This window comes from Heloderma suspectum, chromosome 3 (assembly GCF_057233095.1).
Source record: "Heloderma suspectum isolate Gila_16-S chromosome 3, 16-S_ref, whole genome shotgun sequence".
Lineage (NCBI taxonomy): Eukaryota > Metazoa > Chordata > Lepidosauria > Squamata > Helodermatidae > Heloderma > Heloderma suspectum.
In genome coordinates, this window is record NC_139460.1 from 250,895,283 (window position 1) to 250,909,716 (window position 14,434).

Sequence of the window (14,434 nt, forward strand, 5' to 3'; positions counted from 1 at the left end):
ACCAAAGAATTGATGCTTTCGAACTGTGGTGCTGGAGAAGACTCTTATGAGTCCCCTGGACTGCAAGGAGGTCAAATCAGTCCATCCTAAAGGAAATCAACCCTGAGTGCTCATTGGAAGGACAGATACTGAAGCTGAAGCTCAAATATTTTGGCCACCTAATGCCAAGAGAAGAGTCACTGGAAAAGACCCTGATGCTGGGAAAGATTGAAGGCAAAAGGAGAAGGGGACGGCAGAGGATGAGATGGCTAGATAGCATCACCGATGCAATGAATATGAACTTGAGCACACTCTGGGAGAGAGCAGAGGACAGGAAGGCCTGGCGTACTATGGTCCATGGGGTCATGAAGAGTCGGACACGACTTAACGACTGAACAACAACATCAAAGGAATGATTTGGTTTAGATCCCACTTTGGGGCTTTGACAAGAGGGTCAATTCTGCTCCAACTGCTTCATCTTGGGTCTGAGGCAGAACCCTGCTTCAGAAAATCCAAAGCTTCATCTCTCCCCATTGACGATCATGGGGATATCAATAAATGGCTATAATGTTTTAATTTTTTTCACAGAATCGGATTACATTTGCAGGCACAGTAGCCCCCTCTGAGTGGATGATGCCTGGCAAATTTCAAAGAAATAGGGGCAGAGACTGCTGTGCAACCATCTTTTAATTTTAAAAAGGGAGCTGCCTGTAAATTTATTTACCTATGTATTTATCTGGGGGTGTTCTGCATTTATTAAATTTGCTGGCAGAGTTGCCCCTTCTGAGGTGAATTGCCAAATTTCAGACAGGTAGGTGCAGGGTGTGTTGTGCAAAGGTAGCATTTACGGTTGGGGGTTCCGAAAAAGGGATTTGCCAGCCACCACCACCTCCTGCCAGCCACCACCGTGCGGCACCCAGGCCAACGCCTCACTGTGAGGACTCCTCAGAGCAAGGCATCAGGGTGAGTGCTCTGGAGAGCTCCACCAACTGCTCTCCTGCTGTGGGACCTCTGGAGTAGCCAGCCCAGTGGGGAGGCAGCCCCAGAGGAGAGGAGGAGGTGGCAGTGCGTGTCCTACTTCAGGCAGCAGGACATCTGGCATCAGCCTTGCCTCTTGGTATCTTCAGTTATGGTCTGCAGTGCAGTCACACATTTCCATTTCCATAGGACAGACACTGCATTTCTGTGAATGAAAGCCATTGAACCGGGACAATTTGGCCAGGTGTGACAATGAGTGAAGAAAGACTCTGCTCATTGGTGAGAATAAAGGGGAGCTATTTCGAGGCCACTGCTGCCACCCTCTCTGTGGCAGCCTTCCAGTGCTACTGGGACTATGTCCAGCAGAGAAACACAGCCGGAGCAATGGCTTTGATGCCAGGGCAGACAGCCAATCTGAGAAAACCTATTGGATTAATGAATGACACAAAGGACCCATTTTCCTTCTTTTCTCGACTAAATATTCTTCCTCCCTGAAGAGCAGGGGTTTCAGTGACAATAGCAATTGATTATAATGGAGCCGGGTACACTTGTTTGGTACATTGTCAAATACCATTTAAAGAACCATAATGAATTCCATTTCATGATAATAAAGCATGAAGTGTCTTGAGCTGGATATCATGCACAGAGCAGAACTATTTCAAAATGGTTGCTTGCCCCCAATGTATATTCACATACATACCTGCCCTCACTACACCCCCACCCCCACTCTAAATGATCAAGAAACTCTTTTTATATATTGCGTAATCCATGCTCTGCACATACAGAATTGAGAGGACATGTTGTTCCTGTTCTGTGGGATGCCCTGGAGTACATCAGGATAAGCAGAGCTGGCTTTTGCATTAGGTTTTTTTTTTTTTTTTTTTTACTAACCTCCTTCCTTGGAACACTGTCTTAAAAGGAACACAAAAAGTCTACCCATAATAGGAAAAAAGACATCTCCCACTGCAGCAGTGGGTTCTAAGTAGGTGAGCAGGGATTACTTCAACTTTAGTGAAGGAGATTTTTCAGCTTTCCCAGGAGCCCTTGGCTGTTCTTGTAACAACAGAACTTTTATCAGTATCTTAAAAGATCAGAGCAATTTAGGCTGCAATTGTAGGCATACTTTCTAGAAAGTATGCCCCATTGGATTCAATGGAACTTACTTAGGAATGCGGGAAGTTGTTTTATACTGAGTCAGATCATTAGCTCATCTAGCCCAATATTGTTGATACTGACTGGTGGTGGCTCTCCAGGGTTTCATGCAGGACTTTTTCCAGCCCTACTGGGAGATACCGGGGATCGAAACTGGGACCTTCTCCATGCAAAGGAGACACTCTCTACCACTGAACTATGTATGGTCCTTCTGATTGTCCTACATCTGAATAAACATGTGGATTGGGCTGCATGGCAACCAATGTAGACCTAACTACTTCAAAATCAGAAATAGAACAGATTACAGTCACAGATGTAAGGCTGATTAGGAAATCAGAGTAAGCCATAATACTTGGTGCAAGGGCAGCTCTTCTCCTTCTCATCTCTACCTGATGGCAAGGAGAAACTCTAGCACCGAGGTGGGGAACCTGTTGGTAGACTCCAACTCTCATCAGCCTCAGCCAGCATGGCCAATTGTCAGGGATATGGGAGATGTAGCCCAACAGCATCTGGAGAAGAACAGGCTCCTGCATGATTCACTGACGTTTACTGACAGTAAAGAGGCTGGCAGTAATGCAACTGCACCACAGCCAAACCACACCCATGCCTTGCCTGGGAACACAGGAAGTGCCAGCTGAGCGGAACATTCCAGGTGAATTCATGTTGCAATAGTGCAGCAGTTGTAGCCTAGCTGGCATTATAAGGTCTCTCTGCCCGACCCAGGGTGTGGGGTGTGGGCAGCAACAGCTTGGAGGCTCTTGGGGGAGAACAGCAGGCAACCAAACAAAAGAGCTGACGGCTATTAGGATCCTGTAGCATGTCGGACTTGAGGAGTGGGAAAGAAATCACTTCCTCCACCTTGACTAAATCAGTTCAAAAGAGTAAACTCATCTTTCTGGATTGAATCCCAGCCCCTACACCTAGAGAACTGTAGGAGAGCCATCTCTTCCTCTTCCACTCTTACCAAGGTAGTGTTTCCACACTATCGGCTTCATTTCTTGTCCAACTTTGTTGCGATGTTTCCCCAATCGCATCTTCGCTCTGTCGTGTTTCCATGTCCTGAAACACCTGGTTTATCATCGTTGTACCCTGGTGGTCTGCGCTTTTTCCACAGAGCCCTAATCGTGTTATTCTTTTGATGGCTGGGTGGAGTCTTTTTGGAGTGGGTTGGGTCTGCTTACCCCACCTGTTTTCTAGACTCCTCCTCTTTCTGATTCCCCCCTCCCTCACCCCCTCTGCCCTGCTGAAGTTTCCTGCTCTGGCCAGTCTCCTCCTTGCCTTTCCAGCCCTGTTTTGCTTTAGAGAAAGAGCGAAAAATCAAAGTGCTGTGTCTGGAGTATCCCCCCCCCCTTTAAACCTTCTTTGTTGCCCCTAAAATGGGGATATAAACCACAATTGTGCAATAACAAAGGGGGGAATCAAAGCGCTGTGTCTGGGACATTCCTCCCCCCTTTAAACCTTCCTTGTTGCTCCTGAAATGGGGATTTAAGGTGCAATTGTGCATTAATGAAGGACAAGAAAGCAAAGTGATGTGTCTGGAGCATCCCCCACCCCATCAAACTTTCTTTCTTGCCCCTAAAATGAGGATTTAAGCCTCAAATGTGCATTAACAAAGGGACAGAAAAGCAAAGTGTTGTGGCCAGTCTCCTCCATGCCTTCCCATCCCCCCCCCATTTTTTTGCTTTAGAAAAGGAGCAAAAAATCACAGCGCTGTGTCTGGAGCATCCCCCACCCCTTTAAACTTTCTTTCTTGCCCCTAAAATGGGTGCTTATGTGTGCATCTTTTCATCTCTGCCTGACTGCTCCCTCTAGGATCATCTCCCCCTCTCCTTCACACAACTTCCAGCTGGCGACCCCACCCCCATGGGCCAGCTACACACCCCATGGGCAGGACTAGGATACCAAACCCAGTGCGGGTGTGGAAACAGCTCCATACTGGAGCTGAAATAAACAGGAAAAGTCAGACTATAAGCAGTCTCAGAAGAAGCGGTTTTTCAGCGATAAAATATGGTGCTGGTGCTGAATGGTCACGATGTCATGGAAACACAGAGACCTCACCGCGCAGCCAGGTTGGAGTAAATCGCCGGTGGAAACACAGCCCAACTATCTGCTGTGGTGGCGGTGTCAGTGGGAATACTTAAAAAAAATAATAAATTACAAAATCAAGGAAAGCAACAGTATTTCTAGTTCTTTCTTGTACTTTATCTGACATATACTGTTCATATGCATGGCAGGTATCATTGTCATAATTACCTTTATTTCCTGTTCAAGTCTCCCTGTGGCCATGTAAATGTAGCCAAAACTGCACTACCCATACACAAGAGGTAGCTATCAGTTGTCTTGGGGTAAACCTGTGGTTTGCAGGGGTACAAAAAAAATCTTAATAAAAAATACTAAGGTGTGTGTTTCTGGTGGGGTTACCCTGAAAAACAGGCCAATGAGAATTCAATGGCATCAAATGGGGAGTTTTCTACATGAGGCATTTGCTGTGTGCTCATCATTCCCTATTCATGGTTGTTTATGAGTTCATTAGATGACGAAGCAAACAGTTTTGCTTCTGTTTGTAAGCAGCACTTTCTGTGAGGTTATTTTTTGGAGCAGAGAAAATGGGCTACTATTTCTGATGAGGAAAGAAAGTGTGATTTCCTCTTGTGTATTTGCACTATTCCACTATACCACAGTGCCACCTAGAGGTTATATAGTGGAAAATCAGGAAAGAAAATGCTCCTTATGTGCTTGGATTTCAGTTCTGCAACAAAACTGAAAGTAGATGCAGTGGATTAACAGCCTCATGTAGAAAAGCTCACTTGAACATGGAATGCAGACTGACTGTTGGGAGGAAAAATGTAAAATCATTGGGGAGGGAACAGAATGGAGTATTTATTTATTTATTTATTATTGCATTTATATCCCGCCTTTTTTCCTCTTGCAAGGAACCCAAGGTGGCTTACATTATCCTCCTCCTCTCCATTTTATCCTCACAACAACAACCCTGTGAGGTAGGTTGGGCTGAGAGTGTATGACTGGCCCAAAGTCACCCAGTGAGCTTCCATGGCCGAGTCGGGACTAGAACCCGGATCTCCCAGCTCCCAGTCCAACAAGAGCAGTGGGAATCCTCAACAGAAGCATTCCACTCTGCAACATTTTGTTGCAGGGCCCCTCTTATACTTATTTCTATTACTAGAGTAGTTTCCAGGTAACATTCGTTCCAAGTAACATCAGTCCCATTTTTAATAAAATTTACTTGAAGATTTGTGGAAGGATGATGGGATTCATGTGATACAAATTATGAGGTTCATATGCTAAAAAAAAAGAAAGAAAAACTATCCTGACAACAACAGCAACAGCAACCCAGCATGGTAAGGGTGGTACATTGTCCTCTTCACAGGCTTTTCTACATGAGGCTTTTAACCCACACCTTTACTGAGGCTTCGGCTTCTGGATTCTTTGTGGGAAGATCGGGTCCTTTACATATGATTTCTTCTGTGTGTTTTTTTCTTTGCCTTTCTATATGTTCCATTACACAACTAGGCGGCACTGTGGTATAACAGAATTGTGCAAATACATACACGAGGCTCCTATAATGCCATTCAGAAAAATACGAGACTTTTCTTATTAGGAAAAAACCTCGATAATGGTTGCAAAACATGAGAGAGGCTCTGGAGGAAGACGACACCATGTAAAGGACTTGCAAACTACCGTGAGTGAGGAATCATGAGCACACAATAAAAGCCTCGCATAGAAAGTCTCCATGTGGCATATCTGCTGTACGTTTCCATGCTCTGCCAGTGGTGGAATGGCCCTTAAATGGTGCAAAAGCTGGATTGGGCATCATTAATTGCCAAAAGTTCCAAATAACAAGTGAACATTTATTTCATTCCCCCATTTAAATATGCATAAATATTTAAACTTTGCTTCAGTTTATGGTTTACACACTGAATTCAGAATAAAGAGAATACTGGCTGCCCTTTAAATGCCTCCCCTTAGAACTTTTGAGTATTACTGTAGTTGTTCAGTGCACTGAAAGCAGTCTTTTGCTGTGTCCAAACAAAGAGCTTTCTTCTTATGTCAGCACTTTTATGAAATGTAAACATTAAGCTTTGCACCCCATCTAAGAATTGCTACTGATCACACCAGAAGCATCTGGTTCCCAGCTATGTTTGCTTTCTTAGATTTTCCAAGCCGCATAATTCTGCTGAAACATTTCTCTAGACCTACTTTCCTTGATACACTGTAACCATGATCCTTCTCTTGCTCCAGTTTTTTAAACGTTGCAATTTTCAACCTGCTGATAGCATCCAGAGTGAGACAGTCTCTTGTTGTCTAGGGCCTGATAAATGTATTACGTGCTTGCCTTCGTCTGTGAAATCACACACAATATCCACCATCGGCAATCACATGCAAAGCAGCTTTTGTTCTGCTTGCTTAGCACTTGTCCCCTTGCTCCCCTTTGAGCAGCCTCTCCCTTTACGAAAGGACGATTATTACACTTACATGTACGTCGCCTGCAATCCTATACATGGTTACCTGGGAATAAGTCCCATGAATGGGGTTTACTTCTGAGTAGACATGTACAGGATTGCACTCTCAGAGAATTGATTCCATGGTTTCTTCTTTCTGAGAACTCCACTCTTACGCTATATTTCATAAATTGTGTTTATTTACAAATGTTATGCGTTAAAGGAGAAAGGACGGGAGACAAGGGTCAGCCCCAAGTCCTACCATCTCTCTGACAGCGCAACCCATACAGTCAAAAAAGCATTTGTCCAAAGACTCCTTTTCTCCTAACTTCATTTCTTATTACAGCCTTTCCCTAACCTGGTGCCCTCCAGAGATTTTGAACTTCAACTCCTATGATCCTCTTCATTGACCATGATAGCTGAGGCTCACGGGAACTGAAGTCCAAAACTTCTGGAGGGCACAAGCTTGGGGAAGGCTCTCCTAGTGTATGTCTGTCCATAACCTTTGCTCCTCTGCCTCTACCAACTTCCCCAAAGTCTCCTTTTCAGTTAAACAAGGCCAGCCATTTTCCCTTGCAACCCCTTATGTCCCAAAGCCCCTCCCAGAGCGCCTATGTGGTGCCAGCACTCTCTCTTCCTTCACCCCCACCCCACATGTTCCTTTTCCATTAAGGCATTGGCTTAATCTCATAATCCTCAACCCTTATCCCTCAGCACTTACTAATTCAGCACTTGTTAATTTGTTCCTTCTTTCCTTCCACTGCCTTGATCTTTACCTCTGTTAAAATTGTGAGTTCCTTAAGGCAGGAATCTATCTTGCTGTGTTACTCTGTAAAGCAGTGGTGGGCAACCTCCAGCCCACAGGCTTAATTCAGCCCACTGAGGTTGCCCATTCAGCCTGTGGGCCCTGCCCCCTCCCTAAGTCTCCATCCCTCAGCCTAGAGGCCACCTGGGGCTTGGGGAAGAGGTGGAGAGAGGAATCCCATTATTATCTCCCATCACAGATAAGAGATAACAAGTGGATTCCTTTGCTTAGTGTGCCTCCCAATTGGGAGGGGGAGCATTTTTCACCTGCCCCATTACCTCCCCAATGTTGGAAGGCATGGGGCAGGCAAAGCCACCCTTATCGAGGCACGGGATGGAGGATTGTTCCTCCACTCCACATCTCATTTGGGCAGCTTTGCTGCATGGCAGTGTTTCCTTGCCTGGGTAGCTTTGCTGTGCACAGTCTGGCTTTAGCAGGTGACCCAATGATGTCAGTGGGTTTGGCCATACCCCTTGGTGTGCCGATATCAGGGGACAGGCCCCCTGATATCATCAAATCTGTGGAGGGCTGGATGGGTGGGGAGCAGATCTGTCCCTGCCTGCTCTAAAGTGACACCTATACTGATGGCTGCATATAGCTAAATTAACAAGTGCAGTAACAGCAACAATAGTTTTCTTGAGCTTAGTAGGTAGCCCCACTCAGGCAGAAAACACAACATGGCTACCAGCAGCCAATGACTTTGAATGACATCACCTAGGATACAATGCCATGGATACAGTATCACAGCACTGCTACAGCTTACTGCCATGAGGCCACACATTGGGTAACGGGAGGCAGCCTATGATCTTGGCAACAGTGAAGGGTGAAAGTCAGTGAGAATGGCCTGAAAGGGTGAAAAGGGAGAGAAACAATCACTGAGAGAGGCAAGGACAGCCTGGAGAAAATGGCTCTGGAATCAATTCTCTCCCTGCCACAAATTCTACCACATAGTGTATGAGTTTGTTTTAGCTATTCCTTGAAGATATTGCCAGTTGCCTCTGAAAAGTGCCTTATGACTCAAAATATGTTGGGATTTAATATATCATCCACAATGCAGGTTTGAGGCCTCTCCTCTCCTTTGTTCCAAGCCATTACAGACTAGTCCCAGCAATCCAGAAGGGTAGACCTTTAGAAAGGATCTCATCTGAGCCACTACGATGACCTACAACCCTCTTCTAAAAGGGCTGCAGCCGAAGCACCTCAGAAGGCTGTCTAGTCTAATCTGAGGTATACACTTCATTTGAGTCTCCATTGCAGTTTATGTTAAATAACCTCCAGCCTTTTAAATAAGATAGTGGGTGGAATCCCGATTTGTACGAGTGGACCTCTGCTCCTGCAGCCCCGTGACCCTCCACATCTGATCCCAGAGGATCCCCAACCCTGTGGAGCAGCTACTGGGGGGCTCAGGATGCTGCTGAGGGAAGGAGAATCCCTCCCTCCCTGTTCTGTTTATGGAAGCCTTCCTTTGACAGAAAATCCCTATTAAAATTCCACTCATTACCTTCTAAGTAGATTTCTTCTAAGGGTGCGATCCTATGCATGTTTACACAGAAAAAAGTCCTACAGTTTCCAGCATTTCTGAGCTAGCAAAGCTGGTTGTGCAAATGGGATTGTGCACTAACTAAGCTTAAACCATTTTCCCTTTTGAAATTCAGTTAAATCGATTTATGCATATATTGAACATATGCACTGATAGCTATGACCAGGAAAACCATAGATTTCAGCTTAAATCACAGTATTCAATGAAGTCTTGTCTGCAGTTCCTTTTGTTAAAAAAATTTGCCAATAAAGACTGTACTTTTCATTCAAATTCCTATATGGCAGAAGATGCAAAGTTTTCAAAATATATTAAATTGGCTCAAAACGAAACATTCATTTCAGATGGTAACAGTGAATCAGAATCAGAGAGTGTCTAAAATTAAAATCCAAATTGAAATTTCAAATGGGATCCAACCTGACACCATGCATGCAATCTGCACAGGATAACATAATTTAGTATATTTGAAGGGATAGCAAAACAGTAATAGACAAAGTTGAGGCTAATTAGGTATCTACTTTTGAGTTGCCTGTTATGTTAATGTCCAAATAATGCCAAGATTTTTTCTTCTTCTTTTACTAAATCCAAATGACTGTTGTAATGGATTTGGGAAGCTGTCAAGCTGAGCAGATTCAGAGGGGTAACCATTTTGATTGTTCCTTCCAGTGCCTTTTAAATCTGCGCCTGAACAAGCATTAAAAGCAATTAATTGAGTTCTGTGAAATCAGTGCCTAAAGCATTCAAAGTGTCATGTAGATAATTGGATGAATTTTACTACCTTGAAAAGCATCAATGACATGATGTGGGTCAGAAAAAGAAAAATGCATGTTAAGTACATAGGTGTCTGACTGGCTGCATAGAAAAGAAAGCTTGGTTGAATATTGTCTGAAAATACTGGCTGTGTAAGTCTGCATGGTGAATGCAGCAGTGGGGTGGGGAGGGTGTAAAAGGGAATTTTTGTCATTCATTTTGTCATTCAGGTGGCTACAAAAAATCAGAGACAAAGGAGCGCTTTTATATTTGTGTATATATGTATGTGGTCTGCTACAAAATAATTAAGGTACTTACACACTACACAGAAAACTGACATTTGGTCCACACACAGCCCAAGACACCCTGAAAAGTCTGAAAATGGAACAATTGTACATCTCATTGTTAAGCATCCTCAAGCATGACAAGTATTCCAGAATAGTTAAAACTATTCTCACATCAGCTAGAACACAGAAAATAAGGACACAAGAAAAGCCTTGCTGGATCAGACCAAAGGCTATCTGGTCCAGCATCCTGTTTCTCACAGATGCCTAAAGGATGCTCACAAGCAAGACATGAAGGCAATGGCATCTCCTAGAAACTGGCATTCAGAGCCATATAACTTCCGATACTGGCGGTAATATGTACCCCTCATGGCTAGTAGCCACTGATAGTCTTTTTCTCCATGAACTGTCTAACACTGTTTTAATGCCACTCAAGTTGGTGGCCATCACTACATCTTGTGGTAATTAATTCTATAGTTTAACTATGCACTATGTGAAGAAGTACTTCCTTTTGTCTAGCTGGGGTGGGAATAGTTTAACTATTTTGTGAATCTCCCATGAAACAGTTTCAAGTGACTGAGTCAGTGACTGGCCCAAAATCACCCAGTGAGCTTCTTGGCCAAGTGGGGACTAGAACCTGAATCTCCAGAGATCCCCAACACTCTAACCACTACACCGCACTGGCTCTCTAATATAGTTAGATTAATGTGTGTCAACTGTGTGACCACCAGGCCCTTTCCTCAAAATAAATGGCTATAATAAAACTTCTCCAGCCTCATCACTTTCTTCTGTAGCACTGCAGAGGAATGGGAAATAATAGGTAGAAAATGGCAAATATTTCATGTCATATAAACTGGCTAGCTGCTAACACATATTGCAGAGAACTGGACTATGGAACAATGTGAGTCTCCACAGAATAAAGAGATCTGCAGTTACCGTTTCTGATGGCGTGATGGACATGTTGTACTTCCTTGGAGCAAAGGCACATTGATGGCTTCTGCTTTGCTGGTTCTGGAGTCAGGTTCCAATATTATTCTTGTGCCAGGGTATGAATGCCCACACTAGGCATTATAGTGCCATACCAGAGGATCCACATTAGCCCACATGGATGGGGAAGCTTTTCTGAATCACACAGAGACTGGGCAGGGGAAATCACGCAGTATGGGCTGTTTCCCCCACGTTTGCCCACCATTTGCTTAATTACCCACACCACATCGCAGTTGTTGTGTCATCTGAACCCAGTGCATGGTAGGGGTGGCTTCTAACTCACCCGACAAACCATGATTTGTAGTAGGGGTTGTGGGGTGGGTTAGATGCTACCCCCACCATGCTGCACACCAGGTTCAGATGACATGGCAACCCGTGACGTGGCACGAGTAATGAAGCAAATACCCAGCATGTGAGCAGCATGCGTGGGGGTGGGGGGAAAAAACCATACTGGATGGTTTCCTCCTGCGATCGTGTGAACCTGGCCTTTGACTGGGTTTGCATGATACAAGGGTGATTAATAAGCCACAGTGGCTTGTTAGCCCCCACCCCATGTGCCGGGTGCATGCTGGCTCATTTCCCTAATTATCTTCACCGGGCACGGGTTATTGTGATGTGCGAACCCAGCTGGGGTAGTTAATATACCACCAAGAACTCACACCCTGTTGTAGGGTTACTGGGTGGTTTGTTAACCACCCCAGCCAGCCACCTTGTCTGAGTTTGCATGTCATGACAACCTGTGCCTGGCAAGGGCAATTAGGGAAATGAGCTGGCATGCGACCAGCATGTGCAGGGGTGGTTAACAAGCCACTGTAGCTTATTAACCACTCTTGTGTCATGCAAACCAGTTCACTGTTTCACATCATTGTATTAGGGAGAAATCCTATGGGGATAGACGGCTGCTTCCGAACTCGGAGGCGACCGTCTATCCAATGCAGGGTGGGAGAAGCACGGAGGGGATCATCTCCTCTGTGCTCCAGCCACCCTGCATTTGCAGCTAGATGGCCAATTGCAGCTGTCTAAACACAGGACCTCGGAGTGTGGGGTGGGGAGGCCGGATGACACATAGGAACTGTCGTACTGGCACTTCTGAACTCCCCGCTTTGTCCCTGGGAACGCCCCTTTTCCCCTGCTCTGCGCTGCTCTTCCGAGCACAAAGCATAGGGATGATCTGTGCTGCCTAAAAGGCAGTGGGGGAGGGGGAGGGGAGGCAGTTTTCTGGGAACCGACCTCGGAGTGCAGACTCCGAGATCGGTTCCCGGGAACCAGCCAATCCTATGGCTGTCTAGCCACTGTCTAGCGGCCAAAGGATTGTGCCCTTAGGCTCTTAACAGAGCATATGTACCGTTACTGATATTTTGGTTGTAGTGGAATTTATTAAAACATATGCCTGAAAAAATACCAGACATATTTGAACAGATAAGTTTATCTCACTTTACTTTTATAGTATAACCATTACATGGTTGCACGTAGTATAATTAAGATAGCTATCTCATCTTTTTCCTGTAAATATTCCTATACCTGCTCAGCGGCAACATCCACAGTAGGACCTCACATAGATTATTACTGCAACTAATATAATGATCATGACTGCAATAACATTACCAATGTAAATGAAAATAACCTATGTTAAATGAGAACATCCCTGCAGTTTCATCACGGGAGAAATAAAATCAGTAATCATACGGGATATAGATCGTATTGGTTGTACCTTGTGCAATAACGTAGGCAGAGGAATTCAGTTCATGTATTTGAAAGTACATGTGATATTACTTTTGACTGATGAGTCATATGTCACTCCTGGTTTTAATTCCAACTATTTCCTTTCATTAGTCTAACACAAATTTCAAGAAAAGGAGCAATGCAGTGCCTTATGAAATCATACAAGGACAATGGAAAATATAAAATATAATAAAACATAATATAAAACTGTAAGTTTAAAACAGAATAAAGCCAAAGTAAGAACCAAGATTAAAATCAGTAACAGTACAAAGATCTAAAAACACACAAAGACATTTGTTTTTAAATTGAAGGGCTAAAAGGCCTGGGAAAATAAAAAGGCCTTCACCTTGTGCCCCAAACCCCACAGAATAGGCACCAGGTCAGCCTCTCTTGGGAGGGCATCCTTTAACTGGGGTGCCACCACAGAAAAGGCCCTCTCCTCAGTAGCCACCCACTTCATCTCATTCAGAGGCGGAACCTGGATCATTAAACTATTCACTGCCACAAGATGTAGTGATGGCCACCAATGTGGACAGCTTTAAAAGGGTGTTAGACAAATTCATGGAGGGTAAGGCTATCAGTGGCTACTGATTGCCTCAGGAGTACTTTCAGTAGAGCATTTAGTGTTGCAGCGCCCACTCTTGGGAACACTTTACCAACTTACATTAGACAGGACACCCCAGTTCTGATATTTAGACACCTTCTTAAAATCCATCTCTTCACAGAGGCCTTCCCTGAAGGGTGACCCAGTCAACTGTCATTTGTAGCAAACAGTAGAGCAGGGGTCCCCAGCCTTTTTGTATCCGTGGGCACATTTGGGCATTTGAGATTCTACTAGGGGCACCACCACAACAAAATGCCTAATCAGTGGATCTCTGCTTTTGCATCTATGGATCTTAGGCTGCGTCTGATTCAGAAAAAACTTTTGCTTTGCATCTATTGATCACTGCAATGTCTCTTTAATAAGGGATTGGCTAATTCAGCTAACTGCCAGCAGTGCAATACAGCTAATCGTTCTTTAAAATATATGTTTTGGCAATGTGCAGTAGTTGCTTCTTTTGGGGAAGAGGTTATTATACAGAAAAATCTTGTACTGGAACAGTAATACTCACTGATGTACACGGTCTTTTAAATTATTTACCTGCTTCATGGAAATTAATGGTTGGAATGAACAGTTTCTCCGCACCCTTTTGAGAGCTAAAAGACTGATTTTACAACATTGGAAGGATAAGCACTCACCTCCTATAATGCAATGGATTGAGGACCTTATAATACTTTCAATATTTGAAAGGGTGGCACATAGACACCACCTTCAAATGGATACTTATTTGGATATTTGGTCCACTTTCGCTGAAGCCCATATATAATTGCTAGAAAGCTGTATGTATTTCATACAAATCCATGTATGTAAACTTAAAAATGGGGGGGGGGATTTAGGTACCTGCAGGCACCACATTGGGGACCTATTAGTGGGAGCTATTGACAGTGCCCGCAGGTGCCACGGGGAACCCTGGAGTGTGCAGTTTTACTGCTGACTAATTTGTATTGTTGCGAAGAGAAAACTCTCTGGAAAAGACCCTGATGCTGGGTAAGACTGAAGGCAAAAGGAGAAGGGGACGGCAGAGGATGAGATGGCTAGATAGCATCACTGATGCAATGAATATGGACTTGAGCATGCTCCGGGAGAGAGCACAGGACAGGAAGGCCTGGCGTGCTATGGTCCATGGGGTCACGAAGAGTCGGACACGACTGAACAACAACAACAACAATTTGTATTGTG